This window comes from Bufo gargarizans, unplaced genomic scaffold (genome assembly GCF_014858855.1).
Source record: "Bufo gargarizans isolate SCDJY-AF-19 unplaced genomic scaffold, ASM1485885v1 fragScaff_scaffold_281_pilon, whole genome shotgun sequence".
NCBI classification, from domain to species: Eukaryota; Metazoa; Chordata; class Amphibia; order Anura; family Bufonidae; genus Bufo; species Bufo gargarizans.
Window position 1 is genome coordinate 213887 of NW_025334079.1, and position 21841 is coordinate 235727.

Here is a 21841-nt window from a genome sequence, read left to right on the forward strand (position 1 = left end):
CAACCTCTGGATATGACGCTGAGCACTGACAGGCTGACCCCCCACCCCTGTAACCTCTGCAGCAATGCTGGCAGCTCTCATACAACCTCTGGCTATGACGCTGAGCACTGACAGGCTGACCCCCACCCCTGTAACCTCTGCAGCAATGCTGGCAGCACTCATACAACTCTGGACATGATGCTGGGCACTGACAGGCGGACCCCCCACCTCTGTAACCTCTGCAGCAATGCTGGCAGCACTCATACAACCTCTGGATATGACACTGAGCACTGACAGGCTGACCCCCCACCCCTGTAACCTCTGCAGCAATGCTGGCAGCTCTCATACACCTCTGGATATGACACTGAGCACTGACAGGCTGACCCCCCCACCCCTGTAACCTCTGCAGCAATGCTGGCAGCACTCATACAACCTCTGGCTATGACGCTGAGCACTGACAGGCTGACCCCCACCCCTGTAACCTCTGCAGCAATGCTGGCAGCACTCATACAACCTCTGGATATGACACTGAGCACTGACAGGCTGACCCCCCACCCCTGTAACCTCTGCAGCAATGCTGGCAGCTCTCATACAACCTCTGGATATGACACTGAGCACTGACAGGCTGACCCCCACCACTGTAACCTCTGCAGCAATGCTAGCAGCACTCATACAGCCTCTGGATATGATGCTGAGCACTGACAGGCTGACCCCCACCTCTGTAACCTCTGCAGCAATGCTGGCAGCACTCATACAACCTCTGGATATGACACTGAGCACTGACAGGCTGACCCCCCACCCCTGTAACCTCTGCAGCAATGCTGGCAGCTCTCATACAACCTCTGGATATGACGCTGAGCACTGACAGGCTGACCCCCACCCCTGTAACCTCTGCAGCAATGCTGGCAGCACTCATACAACCTCTGGATATGACACTGAGCACTGACAGGCTGACCCCCACCCCTGTAACCTCTGCAGCAATGCTGGCAGCACTCATACAACCTCTGGATATGACGCTGAGCACTGACAGGCTGACCCCCACCCCTGTAACCTCTGCAGCAATGCTGGCAGCACTCATACAACCTCTGGATATGGATATGACACTGAGCACTGACAGGCTGACCCCCCCCCCCCCCCCCCACCCCTGTATCCTCTGCAGCAATGCTGGCAGCACTCATACAGCCTCTGGATATGACGCTGAGCACTGACAGGCTGACCCCCCACCCCTGTAACCTCTGCAGCAATGCTGGCAGCACTCATACAGCCTCTGGATATGACACTGAGCACTGACAGGCTGACCCCCCCCACCCCTGTAAACCTCTGCAGCAATGCTGGCAGCACTCATACACCTCTGGATATGACGCTGAGCACTGACAGGCTGACCCCCCACCCCTGTAACCTCTGCAGCAATGCTGGCAGCACTCATACAGCCTCTGGATATGACGCTGAGCACTGACAGGCTGACCCTCCACCCCTGTAACCTCTGCAGCAATGCTGGCAGCACTCATACAGCCTCTGGATATGACGCTGAGCACTGACAGGCTGACCCCCCACCTCTGTAACCTCTGCAGCAATGCTGGCAGCACTCATACAGCCTCTGGATATGACACTGAGCACTGACAGGCTGACCCCCCACCCCTGTAACCTCTGCAGCAATGCTGGCAGCACTCATACAACCTCTGGATATGACACTGAGCACTGACAGGCTGACCCCCACCCCTGTAACCTCTGCAGCAATGCTGGCAGCACTCATACACCTCTGGATATGACGCTGAGCACTGACAGGCTGACCCCCCCCCCTGTAACCTCTGCAGCAATGCTGGCAGCACTCATACAGCCTCTGGATATGACACTGAGCACTGACAGGCTGACCCCCCCCCCCCCCCCCACCCCTGTAATCCTCTGCAGCAATGCTGGCAGCACTCATACAGCCTCTGGATATGACGCTGAGCACTGACAGGCTGACCCCCCACCCCTGTAACCTCTGCAGCAATGCTGGCAGCACTCATACAGCCTCTGGATATGACACTGAGCACTGACAGGCTGACCCCCCCCCACCCCTGTAACCTCTGCAGCAATGCTGGCAGCACTCATACAACCTCTGGATATGACGCTGAGCACTGACAGGCTGACCCCCCACCCCTGTAACCTCTGCAGCAATGCTGGCAGCACTCATACAGCCTCTGGATATGACGCTGAGCACTGACAGGCTGACCCTCCACCCCTGTAACCTCTGCAGCAATGCTGGCAGCACTCATACAGCCTCTGGATATGACGCTGAGCACTGACAGGCTGACCCCCCACCTCTGTAACCTCTGCAGCAATGCTGGCAGCACTCATACAGCCTCTGGATATGACACTGAGCACTGACAGGCTGACCCCCCACCCCTGTAACCTCTGCAGCAATGCTGGCAGCACTCATACATCCTCTGGATATGACGCTGAGCACTGACAGGCTGACACCCCACCCCTGTAACCTCTGCAGCAATAATGGCAGCACTCATACAGCCTCTGGATATGACGCTGAGCACTGACAGGCTGACCGCCCACCCCTGTAACCTCTGCAGCAATGCTGGCAGCACTCATACAGCCTCTGGATATGACGCTGAGCACTGACAGGCTGACCCCCCCCCCCTGTAACCTCTGCAGCAATGCTGGCAGCACTCATACAGCCTCTGGATATGACGCTGAGCACTGACAGGCTGACCCCCCACCCCTGTAACCTCTGAAGCAATGCTGGCAGCACTCATACAACCTCTGGATATGACGCTGAGCACTGACAGGCTGACCCCCCACCCCTGTAACCTCTGCAGCAATGCTGGCAGCACTCATACAACTCTGGACATGATGCTGGGCACTGACAGGCTGACCCCCCACCCCTGTAACCTCTGCAGCAATGCTGGCAGCACTCATACAACTCTGGACATGATGCTGGGCACTGACAGGCTGACCCCCACCCCTGTAACCTCTGCAGCAATGCTGGCAGCACTCATACAACCTCTGGATATGACGCTGAGCACTGACAGGCTGACCCCCACCCCTGTAACCTCTGCAGCAATGCTGGCAGCACTCATACAGCCTCTGGATATGACGCTGAGCACTGACAGGCTGACCCCCCACCCCTGTAACCTCTGCAGCAATGCTGGCAGCACTCATACAGCCTCTGGATATGAAGCTGAGCACTGACAGGCTGACCCCCCACCCCTGTAACCTCTGCAGCAATGCTGGCAGCACTCATACAACCTCTGGATATGACACTGAGCACTGACAGGCTGACCCCCCACCCCTGTAACCTCTGCAGCAATGCTGGCAGCACTCATACAACCTCTGGATATTACTGAGCACTGACAGGCTGACCCCCCACCCCTGTAACCTCTGCAGCAATGCTGGCAGCACTCATACAACCTCTGGATATGACTGAGCACTGACAGGCTGACCCCCACCCCTGTAACCTCTGCAGCAATGCTGGCAGCACTCATACAACTCTGGACATGATGCTGGGCACTGACAGGCGGACCCCCCACCTCTGTAACCTCTGCAGCAATGCTGGCAGCACTCATACAACCTCTGGATATGACGCTGAGCACTGACAGGCTGACCCCCCACCCCTGTAACCTCTGCAGCAATGCTGGCAGCACTCATACAGCCTCTGGATATGACGCTGAGCACTGACAGGCTGACCCCCCACCCCTGTAACCTCTGCAGCAATGCTGGCAGCACTCATACAGCCTCTGGATATGACGCTGAGCACTGACAGGCTGACCCCTCACCCCTGTAACCTCTGCAGCAATGCTGGCAGCACTCATACAGCCTCTGGATATGACACTGAGCACTGACAGGCTGACCCCTCACCCCTGTAACCTCTGCAGCAATGCTGGCAGCACTCATACAGCCTCTGGATATGACTGCTGAGCACTGACAGGCTGACCCCCACCCCTGTAACCTCTGCAGCAATGCTGGCAGCACTCATACAACCTCTGGATATGACGCTGAGCACTGACAGGCTGAACCCCCACCCCTGTAACCTCTGCAGCAATGCTGGCAGCACTCATACAGCCTCTGGATATGACGCTGAGCACTGACAGGCTGACCCCCACCCCTGTAACCTCTGCAGCAATGCTGGCAGCACTCATACAGCCTCTGGATATGACGCTGAGCACTGACAGGCTGACCCCCCACCCCTGTAACCTCTGCAGCAATGCTAGCAGCACTCATACAACCTCTGGATATGACGCTGAGCACTGACAGGCTGACCCCCCACCCCTGTAACCTCTGCAGCAATGCTGGCAGCACTCATACAGCCTCTGGATATGACGCTGAGCACTGACAGGCTGACCCCTCCACCCCTGTAACCTCTGCAGCAATGCTGGCAGCACTCATACAGCCTCTGGATATGACGCTGAGCACTGACAGGCTGACCCCCCACCCCTGTAACCTCTGCAGCAATGCTGGCAGCACTCATACAGCCTCTGGATATGACGCTGAGCACTGACAGGCTGACCTCCCACCCCTGTAACCTCTGCAGCAATGCTGGCAGCACTCATACAGCCTCTGGATATGACGCTGAGCACTGACAGGCTGACCCTCCCACCCCTGTAACCTCTGCAGCAATGCTGGCAGCACTCATACAACCTCTGGATATGAAGCTGAGCACTGACAGGCTGACCCCCCACCCCTGTAACCTCTGCAGCAATGCTGGCAGCACTCATACAACCTCTGGATATGACGCTGAGCACTGACAGGCTGACCCCCCCACCCCTGTAACCTCTGCAGCAATGCTGGCAGCACTCATACAACCTCTGGCTATGACGCTGAGCACTGACAGGCTGACCCCCACTCCTGTAACCTCTGCAGCAATGCTGGCAGCACTCATACAACCTCTGGATATGACGCTGAGCACTGACAGGCTGAACCCCCACTCCTGTAACCTCTGCAGCAATGCTGGCAGCACTCATACAACCTCTGGATATGACGCTGAGCACTGACAGGCTGAACCCCCACCCCTGTAACCTCTGCAGCAATGCTGGCAGCACTCATACAACCTCTGGATATGACACTGAGCACTGACAGGCTGACCCCCCACCCCTGTAACCTCTGCAGCAATGCTGGCAGCACTCATACAACCTCTGGATATGACGCTGAGCACTGACAGGCTGATCCCCACCCCTGTAACCTCTGCAGCAATGCTGGCAGCACTCATACAGCCTCTGGATATGACGCTGAGCACTGACAGGCTGACCTCCCACCCCTGTAACCTCTGCAGCAATGCTGGCAGCACTCATACAGCCTCTGGATATGACGCTGAGCACTGACAGGCTGACCTCCCACCCCTGTAACCTCTGCAGCAATGCTGGCAGCACTCATACAGCCTCTGGATATGACGCTGAGCACTGACAGGCTCACTTAGGGGTGTCCTCACTTTTGTTGCCAGCGGTTTGCACAGTTAATGGCTGGGGTTTGAGTTATTTTGAGGACACGCACAATTTGCACTGTTATACGAGCCGTCCACTGACTACGTTACATTGTATCACAGGGTCAGATCTTCAGTGTTGTCCCAGGAAAAGATAGAAGAAAATATTTACAGACTTGTTAGGGGTGCACTTACTTTTGTGAGATACTGTAAACCCCACACCACTTGGTGCACAGTTGACAAAGGCTCCTCAGCTGAAGTGTTGACGTGCTGTCTCCATCCTCCTTCTTCTCCTTACATGTGGATTACCCTACCTGGCACGGGGGACGCTTGCCACTTTCCCGGGAGACGCGCACCCACCGCTGATTTGGTGTGCTGTCCACCCTGCCATATTTTATCTACCAACATCATTTGGGAAACCCCCACAGGCGTTAGATGGTTGGCCAATCCAGATGGAATCAGTGGGTTTGGCCGACATCTACTGCTCCAGGTCAATACAAACTTGGCCGCCACCTCTGGCTAATCTCAGGTGAGACGTGCGACATGCCCAATCCTCTTCCCCTGATATGCACTGAGGCTGAGAGTCGGGACACCCCCATACACATGATGGTATGGTCCAGGGATCCCAACCAGAATTTTTCTTTTTTATGGACAACTTATCCCAAAATCACGAACAGTCAATATTTTTTATATATTTTACGGACAAATAGTAAAGCATAACGAATGATGCAGGTAACACAGGTGTAGAGCGCGGTATACGGATAAGAACTCGTTACCAGCATTTACTGGGAGCTGTAAAATACTGAGGATCCCCAGCAAAACCATCTAGAAGCGCCTGCCTCAAACAGCGCGGACACAGCTATTTCTCCTGTATTTGAGGACTGTCCGGAAACTTCTGGACGGTTGACAACCCCGGTCTGGTCATTTGACGTGTATGGGCGCCTAAACTTTGTAAACACTTTACGGAGACTTTTCTGTTCACTTACTTTAGAAGTCGTATGAGGGCAACTTCCTTTCTGGTTCTCAGGAGTGGACGCCGGACCTGGATGGACCCAAGTATTTCCTGCAACGACAACGTCCAGGCTTCCGGATGCTACGTAACCCTTCGGATCGTCGCCCATGTCTTTCACCTGAACTACCAGTTTGAAGCGTCTGTCATCAACTAGTGACAGGTAAGAGACCCCTGTGTAATAAAGAGACATCATGAGACATTGCGTGGAGTCCTCTCCCCTCGCTGATCAGTAACAGGACCCCCATGTGTCCTCTGAGTGACTCGGGGGCCCGGGCCCTGCACCTTCTGCTACTCCCTGACCTGTCACTTTAAGAAGAAAGCGATAACTTGTCCTTCCCAGAATCTCAGGTCCGATCGATTTAATGACACGTTAGAAGGACGTGGGGTCCCTTTCCATGAAGCAGGTCCCCAGCTAGTAACTGACTGGGAGCGGTGCTGGGTCTGGGGTTCACCCTCAGCAGAGCTCTGCGTCTTCACAACCATTGCAATGTTAGGGCTCATGCACATGAATTTGCGTACCTTGTGCAGCGCCCCCTCAGGACACGTGGGAACGGCATTACGGTATGGCATGTTATATTGTATTACAAGACCTGCGGTGTCCCTGTTCATAGGCTGGTCGGGTGTCATTTATACATCCCACCACTAGAGGGGGATAGCACTTAGGTGAATACTTAGGTCAGGCCTAGTGAGACCAGGGGATGCTGATTAGTAGTCAGTCTGCAGACCTAGATCCGCTGCTCGGATAAAGTCTAGCCCAGAAAAGACAAGATTAACATCCAAAGGATAAAAGCCACACACCAGGCCTTACAGAATCCAGGTGAAGGACACCATAGCCACCGGCAACCTCACCAAATCGCACCGATACAGAGCCACGAGCTCAGCCAAACCTATTAACAGTGGCTCAGCAGGGTCCCTGGAGCCAACATCAGTAGAAGCTGTGAGCTGTGTCCTGCCACTGTCCACCTCACTATTACCACCACTGGTTGTACCACCATTAACGGTACTGGCGTCACGACAAATACCACCAAGGGACTCAGCCGCCACAAGCACCCTAAGCCCCCCTAACATCAAGGGCTCCTCAACCTCCATCTTGGCTGGTGCTCCCTACCACAGAGCATGCCCCGGAGGATTTTGTGCTGTCCACCTCACACTGCGCTGCCGGCCCAGGGGGGCTATCTGCTAACCGTGAGTAACTGATGAACTGTGTGTTATATTATTTGGCCCCTCATCCGTCCACCGTGCACCTCACGTGTTGCCCCTGTGCCACTGGCTGGCTGCACTCGGTCCACAGCGCACGGGCACCATCCGTTTGCCCGCTGTTTGCAGACCCATTCACTTGAATGGGTCCACGATCTGCAAGGCTCAGTCCTCTCTGCGGTGCGGAGGCACAGAGCGAAATCCCACAGAAGCGATCCGTAGAGCTAGTCCTTCTGTGGGCTTCCTCTCCGTGTCATGCGGATTGTGGACCCATTGCAGCGATTCGCATTCCGTCTGGGATCTGGTCCTCTCTCCGATGCCAGAGAATGAATGCTTTCCCCATCAGAGCCACTGGACAAGTTCCTGATTCCCATCACAACGAATCCCGTATTCCTCCTCCTCATCTCTAGCGCCACAGGAGATGGTCGGACGGCGTTCATACAGAGCGGACCATTAGCGGACGCTGCTCTGTGAGCTGCTGGTCCTGGGCGCAGTGCAATGACCTTCCTGGAGTGGCGCAAAGGGCTGAGCTTTGGCAGTTTATTCAGATCGAATGAAAAGGCGGAATAAAGGCCTCGCACCCGTCTGAGAATCCACGGACGTTCTGGACGCATTAGCGCCAAACGTAAGGCTTCTGCAGCAATACTGTCAATGATTAATGCGGGTCGCTGGGGGGGGATGTAGTACGCTGAGAATTCGCCAAATTTAACCCAAAACCTTCAGGACTCCACACATTTAAAAAAAAAAAATTTTTTTTGATGTATTTTTTTTTTGTTTTATTACAATTTGCACATAGATTTTTTCTGGTGCTTTTCTAGTTCTGTGGTGAAAACAGCCGAAAAAAGCCGACATGAGAAAGCCATTGTTTGCAGTGTTTTTTATATTGCAATCCAGACTGTAATGTCACATTTGGCTGTAAAAAAAAAAGCCATGTCATTCACGCAGCGGATGTCACGCACAGCATCCGATCGTGTGAAACAGCCCTAAAGCTCAATCTTTATCTTACTAAGGCCTCATGCACACGACCGTTGTGTGCATCCGTGGCCATTGTGCCGTCTTCCGTTTTTTTTTTGCGGACCCATTGACTTTCAAAAATTGAAAAATGCACCGTTTGGCAGCCGCATCCGTGATCCGTGTTTCCTGGCTGTGAAAAAAATAGGACCTGTCCTATTTTTTTCACGGCCAGCGGTTCACGAACACATTCAAGTCAACGGGTCCATGAAAAATCACGGATGCACACAAGATTGTCATCCGCATCCGTGCTCCGTGTCCATTTTTTCCTATCATTTCAATGGCAAACTTGACTTAGATTTTTTTTTTCATTTTTCATGTCCGTGGATCCCCCAAAAACAAGGAAGACCAACGGACGAAAAAACGGTCACGGATCACGGACCTACGGACCCCGTTTTTAGGTCGTGTGCACGAGGCCTAAGAATGTGACTTAAAGGGGTTGTCTGGATTCAGAGCTGCACCCGGACATCCCTCTAGTTCAACCGCGGCAGCTCTGATGCTCTCCTTTGCCCTGTGCTAAATCGCGCAGGGCAAAGGCATTTTTTGGAGATCCGGTGACGTATCGGGCTCTCCATGGGGCTGCCAGGAACCCTGGTGACATCACTGGCTCTGATGTCAGTAAATGCCAGTAAATCAGCTAGGACAGCGCTAAAGCCCGCCCTTCAGAGCCGGTGACGTCACCGAACACACTGCCGGGCGGAAGTGTTATTGAAAAACAAAAGAGCCTGTGCCCTGCGCAATTTAGCCCAGGGCAAGGGAGTGCATCGGAGCATGAGCTGCTCCGAGCATAGCCCCAGGGGGGCTGCCTGGGGGAAAATACGGGTATGTCCGGGTTCCGCTCTGAAATAAGTGTTTCTGACTCTTAGGCTGGGTTCACACCTGAGCGTTTTACAGCGCGTTCCTACGCGCTGTAAAACGCTCAACAAGGAGAAACCAATGATTCCCTATGGGAATGGTTCACACTTGGGCGTTTTACAGCGCGTACGATCGCGCTGTAAAACGCCCGACGCTCCAAAAAGTACATGAGCGACTTTTGGGGCGTTTGTGGCCATAGGACACTGTAGTGAATTCACACAGCTAAAAACTGTTAACCCTTTGTGACAGAATGGATTAATATTTTTATTAAAGGCCAATTGAAAAAATGATTTTGAGCCCAAGATGAGTCAAATGCAATCAAAAAATAAATAAATAAAAATTGTCCCCAAAGGTGCGCGCAGCCTTTAGGCTTGAATGACACGGACGGTATTTTGAGGATAATCTGAAGTGAATCCTTCCATTATATTCTCCCTTCCTTCAAATTAACTCCTGGTTTTGGCACAAAAAAAAAGTCATAAAAGCCGCACCAAAAACGGAACGTGTGATTCCAGCCTTAAGAAACCTCAGAGAGATGATAATCTGCCCGTAAGTCAGAAATTAGAAGTGGCGCTTCCCGGGTCGGGCCGGTCTTTCCGTCCAGGTCCAGCCTTGACGTAGCTGATTGGTGGAGCAGGCATCTCCGAGCAGACCAGGAAGCAGAGACCAGCGAGGACCCAGTATGGCCTCCTTCACACTGCGTTACTGATTGAAAAAAACGGATGGTTTTGCGTGCAGGTTCAGCCAGTTTTGTCTGCGATTGCGTTCAGTGTTTCAGTTTTTTCCACCCAGATGCACTCAGTTTTTGATGCGTTTTTTGAGTGCATTAAAAGAAACTGAAGAAAAATAATCGACATCTCCTAGCAGCCATAAGTGATTCAATCCGTTTTCCACTGAAGCCCCTTTCACTTCTATGTAACGAGAGATACGTGAATAACGCAGAATATAGGACGGAATGATGCTTCACACATTGCACCCATACGGAAAACTCACTCATGTGAAAGAGAGGATCAGTGAGTACCCCCTTTCTCCATATTGTTTTGGGGGCGTACCACAATAAGGGACTTCACAAGCGGTCAGCGATCGGATTGTGACGGAGACAGAGCTTGGACTCGTCCATTGCTTTTCTGCATCACGTAAAGCCTGATGGATGTCTGTGTCACCGCACAGCAATGGGGTAGAAACGCTCGCTCTACGAAGATTCTTACTCGGGCTCGAAGGGCCGGTGCCCAGTCCTATGTAAATTGCGGTAGAAACGCTCGCTCTACGAAGATTCTTACTCAGGCTCGAAGGGCCGGTGCCCAGTCCTATGTAAATTGTGGTAGAAACGCTCGCTCTACGAAGAATCTTACTCGGGCTCGAAGGGCCGGTGCCCAGTCCTATGTAAATTGCGGTAGAAACGCTCGCTCTACGAAGATTCTTACACAGGCTTGAAGGGCCGGTGCCCAGTCCTATGTAAATTGCGGTAGAAACGCTCGCTCTGCGAAGATTCTTACTCGGGCTCGAAGGGCCGGTGCCCAGTCCTATGTAAATTGTGGTAGAAACGCTCGCTCTACGAAGATTCTTACTCGGGCTCGAAGGGCCGGTGCCCAGTCCTATGTAAATTGCGGTAGAAACGCTCGCTCTACGAAGAATCTTACTCAGGCTCGAAGGGCCGGTGCCCAGTCCTATGTAAATTGTGGTAGAAACGCTCGCTCTACGAAGATTCTTACTCGGGCTCGAAGGGCCGGTGCCCAGTCCTATGTAAATGTCACCAATGTAAAATGAAAGCTATGTAACTCTTCTAATATACTGTGTGTTCCATTTTCAAAATGTCTGCTTGTTGTGAGTGAATGGAAACTTTTGGGTTTCCATCCCGGGTCCGGACCACGCCTTGCTGATATAACCCCGGTTTGTTACAATGTATCACAGTGCAGGAGAGCGTTGTCCAGACAGATACAATTGTAGCAATCCCTTACATGTGATTAAGATACGTTTTCAACCGCTGGATGTAAAATTGAATGCGCATCTACTGACAGGAAGCTGAGGTATGGAAAACAGTGAGAATATAATGAGCATGGTAGAAAGTGGCAGAACTTGTCATTAAACACTTTTTTATCGCTCAGGGTACTTCCACACTTGCGGTGTTTGATTCCGGCAGGCAGACTGTATGCAGACGCATGGCATTTTTTCTGACTGATAAGGCATTTTTCAGACTGATCAGGATTCTGATCAGTCAGAAAAAAGCATGGCAATACCGGATCCGTTTTTCCGGTGTCATCAGGCAAAACGGATCCGGTATTTATTTATTTTCTCATTTTTAAAGGTCTGAGCATGTGCAGACCGGAAAGACTGATCCGGCGTTCAGGCAAGTCTTCAGTTTTTTTCACCGGAGAGAGAACCGTAGCATGCTGCGGTTTTCTCTTTTGCCTGATCAGTCAAAATGACTGAACTGAAGACGTCCTGATGCATCCTGAACGGATTACTCTCCATTCAGAATGCATGGGGATATGCCTGATCAGTTCTTTTCCGGTATAGAGCCCCTGTGACGGAACTCTATGCCGGAAAAGAAAAGCGCTAATGTGAAAGTAGCCTTACTCACTTCCTAAATGTAAATTAAAGGGGTTGTCCAAGTTATATTTATTGATGACCTATCCCCAGGATAGGTCATCAATATCAGATTGGCTGGGGTCCGACACCCGGCACCCCTTCCGATCAGCTGTTTGAAGAGGAGACTCGCACGGTGTCAGCGCTGCCTCCTCGTCACTGTTTACCTTCTAGCCGTTGCACCTGCAGTGGTGAGCAGGTGTAATTACACCCAAGCCTTCCTATTGAAATGAATGGGGCGGCTTGGGTGTAATTACACCTGCTCACCACTGCAGATACAACGGCTAGAAGGTAAACCGTGAGGAGGAGGCAGCGCTGACACCGCGCACGCCTTCTCTTCAAACAACTGATCGGAGGGGGTGCCGGGTGTCGGACCCCCGCCGATCTGATATTGATGACCTATCCTGAGGATAGGTCATCAATAAATATAACTTGGACAACCCCTTTAAGGCTAATTTCACACTTGGGTTGTGAGGATCCGGAAGACAGTTCTATTGCCAGAACTGCCTGCCGGATCCGGAAATCCAGATAGCGTTTGTAGACGGATCCAGATGTGGATCAGTCTGACAAATGCATTGAAATTCCAGATCCGTCTCTCTGGTGCCATCCAGAAAAAACGGATCCGGTATTATTATTTTTTTGCATTTTAAAGGTCTGTGCATGCGCAGTCTGGGTAACTGGATGCTTTTTTCTGGTACTGGATCCGGCACTAATACATTTTAATGGAAATTCATGCCGGATCCAGCATTCCAGCAAGTGTTCTGCAATTTTGGCCGGAGAAAATACCGCAGCAGGGGCTGAACTGAAGACGTCCTGCTGCATCCTGAAACGATCGCTCTCCATTCAGAATGCATTAGGATTAAACTGAAGCGTTTTTTTCCGGTATTGAGCCCCTGTGACGGAACTCTGCACCGGAAAAGAATAACGCTAGTGTGAAAGCACCCGTAGCAACTAAAGTCTTCTTTACAAATTCCTTTCCTTCACGTTGCATCGTTGGCAGTGCCCCCTTTCCCACGATGCCACTCCCTCTTGTCAAGCTAGACGCAGAAGATTTTCTTAAAATAAGGTGCGCCAATTTGCATCAGATTTTGGTGCAGTTTATCACAAGGTGCAATCTTATTAGTAAATCTGCATTTTATAAGGCGAACCTTTCACCAATATTACGCGCTGAGTATAAACTGGAGAGAGATTCTCTTAGCAGAACCCTGGATCACATGAACTAACCCAGTCGCTCTGCGGAAATCTGTATGGAGCGACTCCGGAGTCAGCCGCGCGCTGCAGTCCACTCAGTGCACGGGGCGTCCTCTTATTCCTGGGCTGCCCAGTAGAGATATTACTGACCGGGGCTCAGGGCATCGCACCAATGTATGCTGCCCTCAACAGGTTCCCTCCAGGGCTGCACTACTCCCTGCGTCTGGCAGCTCCAGTCCTGGTGTCGCCTCCGTCTGGTAGGGACGCTGCTCCAGACTCCTGTCTATCTGGAAGACGTTCTTCTCACTGTCCAGGATTGTGCAACATAAATCTGCATTCTCTGGGAACGGATCATCTGCATGAAAGCAACGCCTGCACGTGATAGAGAAAATGCATAGAATTATGAAATGCTCTGCAGTCATCTTCTAACACTATGGGGGTAGGACATGCAGCAAGTGCAAAGCGGCCGGAAACCACCGCCACATGCAGGATAGTCAGATTGATGATGTGCATCCATTGACAATAAAGCACAACTTCACGTACTGTGCCCTAAATTGTGCAAATGATGACAACTGATGATTTTGGGCTCTTTCTGTATTTGTCTGATCTCAGCATTGTTTTCAATGGGTAAAAACGTGCCATTAGTGGGTGCGTGGTCTATAGAATGGGGTTAAGACACGGGAGGATTCCAAACTGATACAAATGGTCAGAGGAATCCAAGGTCACACATACCCTCCGGCTTCTACTGCGTCATACAGCGGTATACAAGGTGCATTAGTGTAAATTATTTGCTGTCCTCGAATTTAGGAAAATCTGGATAACAACTGCTGCTGCGAGGGTTGTGACGTCAGACGTGTCTCCAATCTAACCCTAAAGAATAAATGAGAACGATGGTCACAGTCCTCAATTCACAGGCCGCAATCAGAGGAAATCTAGACCTTACCCTTCCTTTGACCAGTGGGAATTTGGAATCAATACTTCGGCCTCAGTATCCCGGTGTGGAGCCTTGTGGGGCCCCGCAGACCTCTCAGCACACATGGTGCTCTGTATCTATCACCTACTGATGAAACAGGCCGGCCTTTGAGATTAGCAGGCTATAATGGTCCTATATCTTGAGCCTGACATTTTAGCTGCCAGCCTTAGGGTGTGGGAAGTTTTGTACTGACATCTAAGAGCAGATCCGTAGCGGCACTTCCAGTAGAGGACGTGGAACAAACAGTCACATGCTCGCTGTATTTTCATTCATTCATCTCCAAAATGTCATCTCTAAAGGGTCAGTCAGTTAATCTCACCGCACACACACTATGCAAACTGAGATCTCCGAGCAGTAAACTGAGAAGACGGCGCCTTCTGCCCCAGCAGTACACTGAGGAATATAACTGCTATAATACTGCTCATATGTACAGGAATATAACTACTATAATACTGCTCCTATGTACAGGAATATAACTGCTATAATACTGCTCCTATGTACAGGAATATAACTGCTATAATACTGCCCCTATGTACAGGAATATAACTACTATAATACTGCCTCCTATGTACAATGATATGACTAGCATAATACTGCCTCCTATGTACAGGAATATAACTACTATAATACTGCCTCCTATGTACAGGAATATAACTACTATAATACTGCCTCCTATGTACAGGAATATAACTACTATAATACTGCTCCTATGTACAGGAATATAACTACTATAATACTGCTCCTATGTACAGGAATATAACTGCTATAATACTGCTCCTATGTACAGGAATATAACTACTATAATACTGCTCCTATGTACAGGAATATAACTGCTATAATACTGCTCCTATGTACAGGAATATAACTACTATAATACTGCTCCTATGTACAGGAATATAACTACTATAATACTGCTCCTATGTACAGGAATATAACTACTATAATACTGCCCCTATGTACAGGAATATAACTACTATAATACTGCCTCCTATGTACTGGAATATAACTGCTATAATACTGCCTCCTATGTACAAGAATATAACTACTATAATACTGCTCCTATGTACAGGAATATAACTACTATAATACTGCTCCTATGTACAGGAATATAACTGCTATAATACTGCTCCTATGTACAGGAATATAACTACTATAATACTGCTCCTATGTACAGGAATATAACTACTATAATACTGCTCCTATGTACAGGAATATAACTACTATAATACTGCCTCCTATGTACTGGAATATAACTGCTATAATACTGCCTCCTATGTACAAGAATATAACTACTATAATACTGCCTCCTATGTACAGGAATATAACTACTATAATACTGCTCCTATGTACAGGAATATAACTACTATAATACTGCTCCTATGTACAGGAATATAACTGCTATAATACTGCTCCTATGTACAGGAATATAACTGCTATAATACTGCTCCTATGTACAGGAATATAACTACTATAATACTGCCCCTATGTACAGGAATATAACTACTATAATACTGCCTCCTATGTACTGGAATATAACTGCTATAATACTGCCTCCTATGTACAAGAATATAACTACTATAATACTGCTCCTATGTACAAGAATATAACTACTATAATACTGCCTCCTATGTACAAGAATATATCTACTATAATACTGCCTCCTATGTACAAGAATATAACTACTATAATACTGCTCCTATGTACAAGAATATAACTACTATAATACTGCTCCTATGTACAGGAATATAACTACTATAATACTGCTCCTATGTACAAGAATATATCTACTATAATACTGCCTCCTATGTACAAGAATATATCTACTATAATACTGCTCCTATGTACAGGAATATAACTACTATAATACTGCTCCTATGTACAGGAATATAACTACTATAATACTGCTCCTATGTACAAGAATATAACTACTATAATACTGCTCCTATGTACAAGAATATAACTACTATAATACTGCTCCTATGTACAAGAATATAACTACTATAATACTGCCTCCTATGTACAAGAATATATCTACTATAATACTGCCTCCTATGTACAAGAATATATCTACTATAATACTGCCTCCTATGTACAAGAATATATCTACTATAATACTGCTCCTATGTACAAGAATATAACTACTATAATACTGCTCCTATGTACAAGAATATAACTACTATAATACTGCTCCTATGTACAGGAATTGTCACGGAAGGTGTGCAGGAAACTAGAAAACACAAAATGAATATACGACTGACTGGATCCAAAACTAAGGAACAAAAAGGGAGAGTCCTGCATCAGACCTGGCTCTCTCCCTGACTGCTCAGCCTATGCGAAAATCCCAATGGTAGATGATCGCATATCCTCGTACCTCGACTGTATAACACCTGAACACCCTATAATAGTGACGGGACACGACCACCGGCTCCCTACACTAGATACGGAGGGAATCAGGGTCACCTGGGATCCAGCAAACAGAAAAACAAAACTTATCATGTAGAAGACTGAGAAGTAGGAACAGCATGCACACACTCCAGGAAGTTGTATAAACTGCAAAGTGATGCACTATGGGAAAAGGATTTAAAGGGATGAAATCAGTGCAACTACATGACAGCTGAGAGAGGCTAACGAGATGAGAAAATGAAAGCAAAACAAAGGAACCTCAAGGAGGATGTTCTAGACGTCTGTCAGAGCTTCTCAGATGTCTGGTGGTGACAGGAATATAACTACTATAATACTGCCTCCTATGTACAAGAATATAACTACTATAATACTGCTCCTATGTACAAGAATATAACTACTATAATACTGCTCCTATGTACAAGACTATAACTACTATAATACTGTTCCTATGTACAAGAATATAACTACTATAATACTGCCTCCTATGTACAGGAATATAACTACTATAATACTGCTCCTATGTACAAGAATATAACTACTACTAAGTCCCAGGAGGCACAGTGCAGAAGCAGCAGGACAATGGACATCTATCTGTACATACAGGTGATGGGGTGGCAGAGCAGATCTCTACTGCTGGGGGCAGAGACTGGGGGTGATGGTGGACATGTACCCGAGGGGTCAGTGTCTGGGGGGAATGTACAGTCTGTATTGGAGATATCTGAGGATGGCATAGAGGTGGACGAGCGGGAGGAATCTCCGCAGAGTAATGAGGGTGATTTTCCACCTTTACCCTCAAGCACAGAAGGTGTGAGTGGCACCTCTAGTGCAGTCACCCCCCCCCAATAAGTCAAGGCCCTGAACCCCGCCAGGTCCCCCCCCCCCCCCCCCCCCCCGGTAATGTCTGGAGCTGCGGCACTGAATTTTTTTCCTCTGGCACTCGCTATACAGGTCAGGCCTTTAAAAGGAGGACTGTAGTAAGATTCAAACATTAAGGTGCCAAAAAAAGACCTCCCAGATTGGATTCAAACTAAATAGAATAAGTCCAGCTCACCCACCAATGTCCGTGCAGGGAACGAGTCAAGGTCGGCTTTTTTCGCATATGAAAGAATAAATGGGGTTCCAGCACTGGATAGTATCTTTTGTAGCTTGTCTTTAATTTGATGTTCATAATCATAGGAAACAATCAGTGGATATCACCTCCCACCACCTCCGGTCAGGTTTACATGTTTCGAACTTAAGGTCTTAGTCATAACCTCAAGGTGCGACTAGCTCTGGGGTTTTTTAAATGTCTCCTCTTGCCATGGTCATGTGAATCAAGTGAATTCATTGAATGATCAGGGGAGGAGGAAAGAAAGAAAAAACATCACAAAAGAAACCCAGGCTAAACGCTTCAGCTCCAACACACCCCCAACAAAAGGAAACCCTATGTTGTAGAATCGGACATGGAGACAGGTGGTAAGCAGGGCGAGTCCGACCTATGATGATGGGTATTACCTCGCTGCTCTTCCTGTGCTGTGTGATGATGGCCGGGTTCTCTTTAAAATTGCTTTCCAGCAATGTCAATAGTATTAAAGTAAGAAAGACAAGGCACATAGTGTATGACCACCTGAGATCTCTTGATGCAGATGTCATCTTCTTACAGGAGACGCATCTGACCACATCAGGACTTCTACGTGAGGCTGAGGGGGAATGGAGGTCTGGTCCTTCTTTCTGGTCGCTGGCTGTGGAGCCTTATGCCGGGGTTGCTATATTGTTTTCCACCAATGATGTGACTGTACACAGACTGACAGAAGTTATTATGGGTCGGCGTCTTGTCCAGGAGGTCACAATCCATGGTAGAAGACTCCGGCTCATTAATATCTATGGCCCACAGTCAGTGGCGGAAAGGGTCCAGTTATTTATTGAGGTTAAGCAGTATATTTTTACCTTTGTCCCAGCGGTGTTGGCTGGAGATTTCAATGTCACTGGGACATCGGATGACAGATCCTCTGGCCGAGCAGTGACCCGGGACTCCAAGGTCCTAAATAGCATGATCCAGCAGGCAGGCCTCAGCGATGTGTTCACACAGGGTGGTAGGAAGCCAAAATGTACATATTCCTGTGCAGACAGAAGTAGTCGCATTGATATGGCTTTTGTAAACCCTTCAGAAGTGGTTAGTGGGATGTGTGAGAAAATTGTCCCGTTCTCTGACCGCTTGGCCTTGTCTTTCTGTTTAGGGGCCACTGAGCATCCAGATGTTGGTAGAGGGCTATGGAGACTTAACTCCAGTCTCCTGGAGGATCCTTATGCCCAGGATTGTGTCCACTCTCTTTTTCAGCAACAACTAGAGAGAGTGGACTTTTATGATAGCATGGCTGACTGGTGGGAGGACGTCAAGGAGGAGATCAGATCCCTCTTAAGGAGACTGTCATTTAAGAAAGGGAAGAGTAAGTACAGCCAGTATCTCAAGCTGCGGAAAGAATTGGAGTCACTGTATTTGGCAGATGGGGGGGACCAACAAAAGATAAACCGACTGAAATCTGAGATAAGGCAGTATCAGTACAGCAGGTACACCTCCCTGGTTCTTGAACGGGATTATGGGTCCTTAGGGTCACCTGATCCCTTTGAGAACTGCCGGGAGCGTGTAGTAAACAAGGTGGTCACAGGTCTCACTGACTCCCAGGGTGTTTTGCAGAAATCTCAGGAGGGTATCCTGGGGGTGGTGAGATTTTACTATGCTGACTTATTTCAGAGGAAGGCTTTGGATAAAGATAAGATGACTTAAACTTGATGCAACTCCAGGCCCTGATACTAATAATGTGGACTTTTCTTCTTTAAAAGCAGAATTGATGGTGGAGGAGGTTAAAGTGGCCATTGATCAGCTACATCTGGAGAAGGCACCAGGTCCGGACGGTATTACCGCAGAATTCTATAAGAAATTCAGAGACCACTTGGCTCCAATCCTTGTGGACGTGTACAAAAATTGTCTAGAAAATCACCTGATGCCTCCATCCATGAGGGTGTCCTCATTAATTCTGCTGTCTAAAGGTAAGGAGCCTAGTGACATCAAGAACTGGAGGCCGATTGCCCTCTTGAATGTCGACAGGAAGATCCTGGCAAAAATCCTGTTTTGTAGATTAGTCTGTTTGTCCTGGGCACTGTTGGCAGGCTGTCAGTTTGGCACAGTGAAAGGGCGGAACATCTCTGGAGCAGTCATCTCGATAAGGGAGATGTTTGAGAGATGTAAAGCTCTGAGGTGTGGGAGATATGTTGTTGGTCTTGACCAGGCTAAAGCCTTTGACAGAGTAGACCACGAGTATCTATGGGCCACTTTGTCAAAGTACGGTATTCCGAGACAATTTATTGATTGGCTGAAAACCTTGTATAGAGAGGCAGAGAGCTTTCCTCTGATCAATGGTTGGCAGGGTGACACGTTCAGGGTTGAGGTAGGGGTGAGACAACGTTGCCCATTGATTCCACTGCTGTATGTGTTTGCCTTAGACCCGTTTCTGAGGTCACTGCAGGAGTGTGATTTTTCAGGGGGTGCCGGTCCCCCACTGATTGCCTCTGAGTGTTGTTGCTTATGCGGATGATGTTACTGTGGTGATATCTGAGCCTCGTGAGGTGTAGATGTTGTCGGCAGCCATCGGAAGCTACTCGGAGGCCTCAGGGTCTCTGGTCAATCTTGAAGAGTCAAGCTTTCTGGACACTGAATTCTGAACCAGACTTTGATCTGCCACAATTTGCGAAAGTCTCCATCTATATTAAGATCTTAGGGGTTAAATCTGGGAGGGATGATAACGCCAGGATAAATTGGAAGCCAGAAATGCAAAGGTTCAGAACTGGAGGCTGACCTATAGAGAAAGGGTTAAAATGCTGAAGACTTACCTGGTCCCTTTCTTCCTGTACATATCTGTCATTTTTCCTTTGCCAGAATCTTTCTCGGCTAGGCTCTTTAGCCTGTTCTTCCAGCTTCTTTGGCGGAACAGGTTGAACCTGATAAAGAGGGATCACCTACCTGCAGAGGAGAGAGGGTGGGCTGGATGTGATAAATCCAAGGGTGGTGTTTGAATCCATGTTTTTAAAAGTTTAATTTTGGTTGCCTGGACTCAGAAGACCTCCCTGTGGGTGAACAGTTTCCGGGACTGGATATTGCCTTTTGCAGAGTCTTGGGTGCGAGGCGGCAGTCTCGGGGAGGAGGAGATGGACGCAGGACTACCTCCCCCAGTACCCCGACTATGCCCTGAAATGTGTCAGAAAGTGGAGGCTAGAGAAGTATTTCATTGTGAGTAAGACAAGGAAAGGACTGTACATTAAGATATGTAGGGATTTCTTTAGCTCTCCATATGCTCTGAGAGATTGTCCGACCACCACTATGCAGGAAAGTCTGAGGTTCCTCAATGGGAAGCGACTCCCCGCTAAACTCTATGATATTGCCTGGCTGTCACTACATGGGAGGCTCTTTGTCAGAGGTAATTTTAAAGTACTTGTCTCAGTCAGATAGCAAGTGTCCCCTGGGATGTCCACAAGAAGAGACCATGAAACATTTCATAACGGAGTGCAGGGGAGGTAGGAAAATATGGAGGGAAGTGTCTGACAGCTTAAAGATCTCGTGGTTGCAGTCCCTGAAATATCCTGACATCATCTAAGGTGTTCCATCTACTAATGGTAATATAGACAGGTGTACACTATCTGATAATATCCACCCTTAAGTATTATCATTGGCATGCAGGAACCCGGGTGTCCCTGCACAGCGAGGCCTTTCAATATATGACCGCAGTCAGACAAATAATGTCTAAGCTCAGGTGGATAAAGTCATTGGAGATGAGTAGGAACCATAACAACAAATTGTGGAGGAATGTACATCTGGATTAGAAATGATTATCTTATTATTTTTCTCTAAAAGGCATGGACTCTTTAAGTTAAAACTTCCTTTGTGTTTTCTATAGTACAGTAATTATTGTACGAGCCCTGAATGTGATTTTTGTTTTAAACTGAAATTTGTGTTTAATTTAAATTGTACTTGTTTTGTTTTTTACAATAAAAATTGCCTCCTATGTACAAGAATATAACTACTATAATACTGCTCCTATATATACAAGAATATAACTACTATAATACTGCTCCAATGTACAAGAATATAACTACTATAATACTGCTCCTATGTACAAGAATATAACTACTATAATACTGCCTCCTATGTACAGGAATATAACTACTATAATACTGCCTCCCATGTACGAGAATA

The 21841-nt window shown here is 48.6% G+C and overlaps 1 long non-coding RNA gene across 3 annotated transcripts in view; it reads right to left on the reverse strand.

The window, feature by feature from the left end:
* LOC122922361 overlaps positions 1 to 21841 on the reverse strand; it is a 38769-nt gene that overhangs the window by 15011 nt on the left and 1917 nt on the right. The window contains exons 1-3 of one of the 3 annotated variants that reach the window (XR_006387130.1): positions 14182 to 14257; positions 13971 to 14108; positions 13058 to 13610 (exon numbers count right to left, since the gene is read on the reverse strand). This is a non-coding gene — a long non-coding RNA (uncharacterized LOC122922361). Of the gene's footprint in view, positions 1 to 6375; positions 6573 to 13057; positions 13611 to 13970; positions 14109 to 14181; positions 14258 to 21841 lie in introns of those variants that run through there. The other 2 variants (XR_006387128.1, XR_006387129.1) reach the window with 2 other exon arrangements.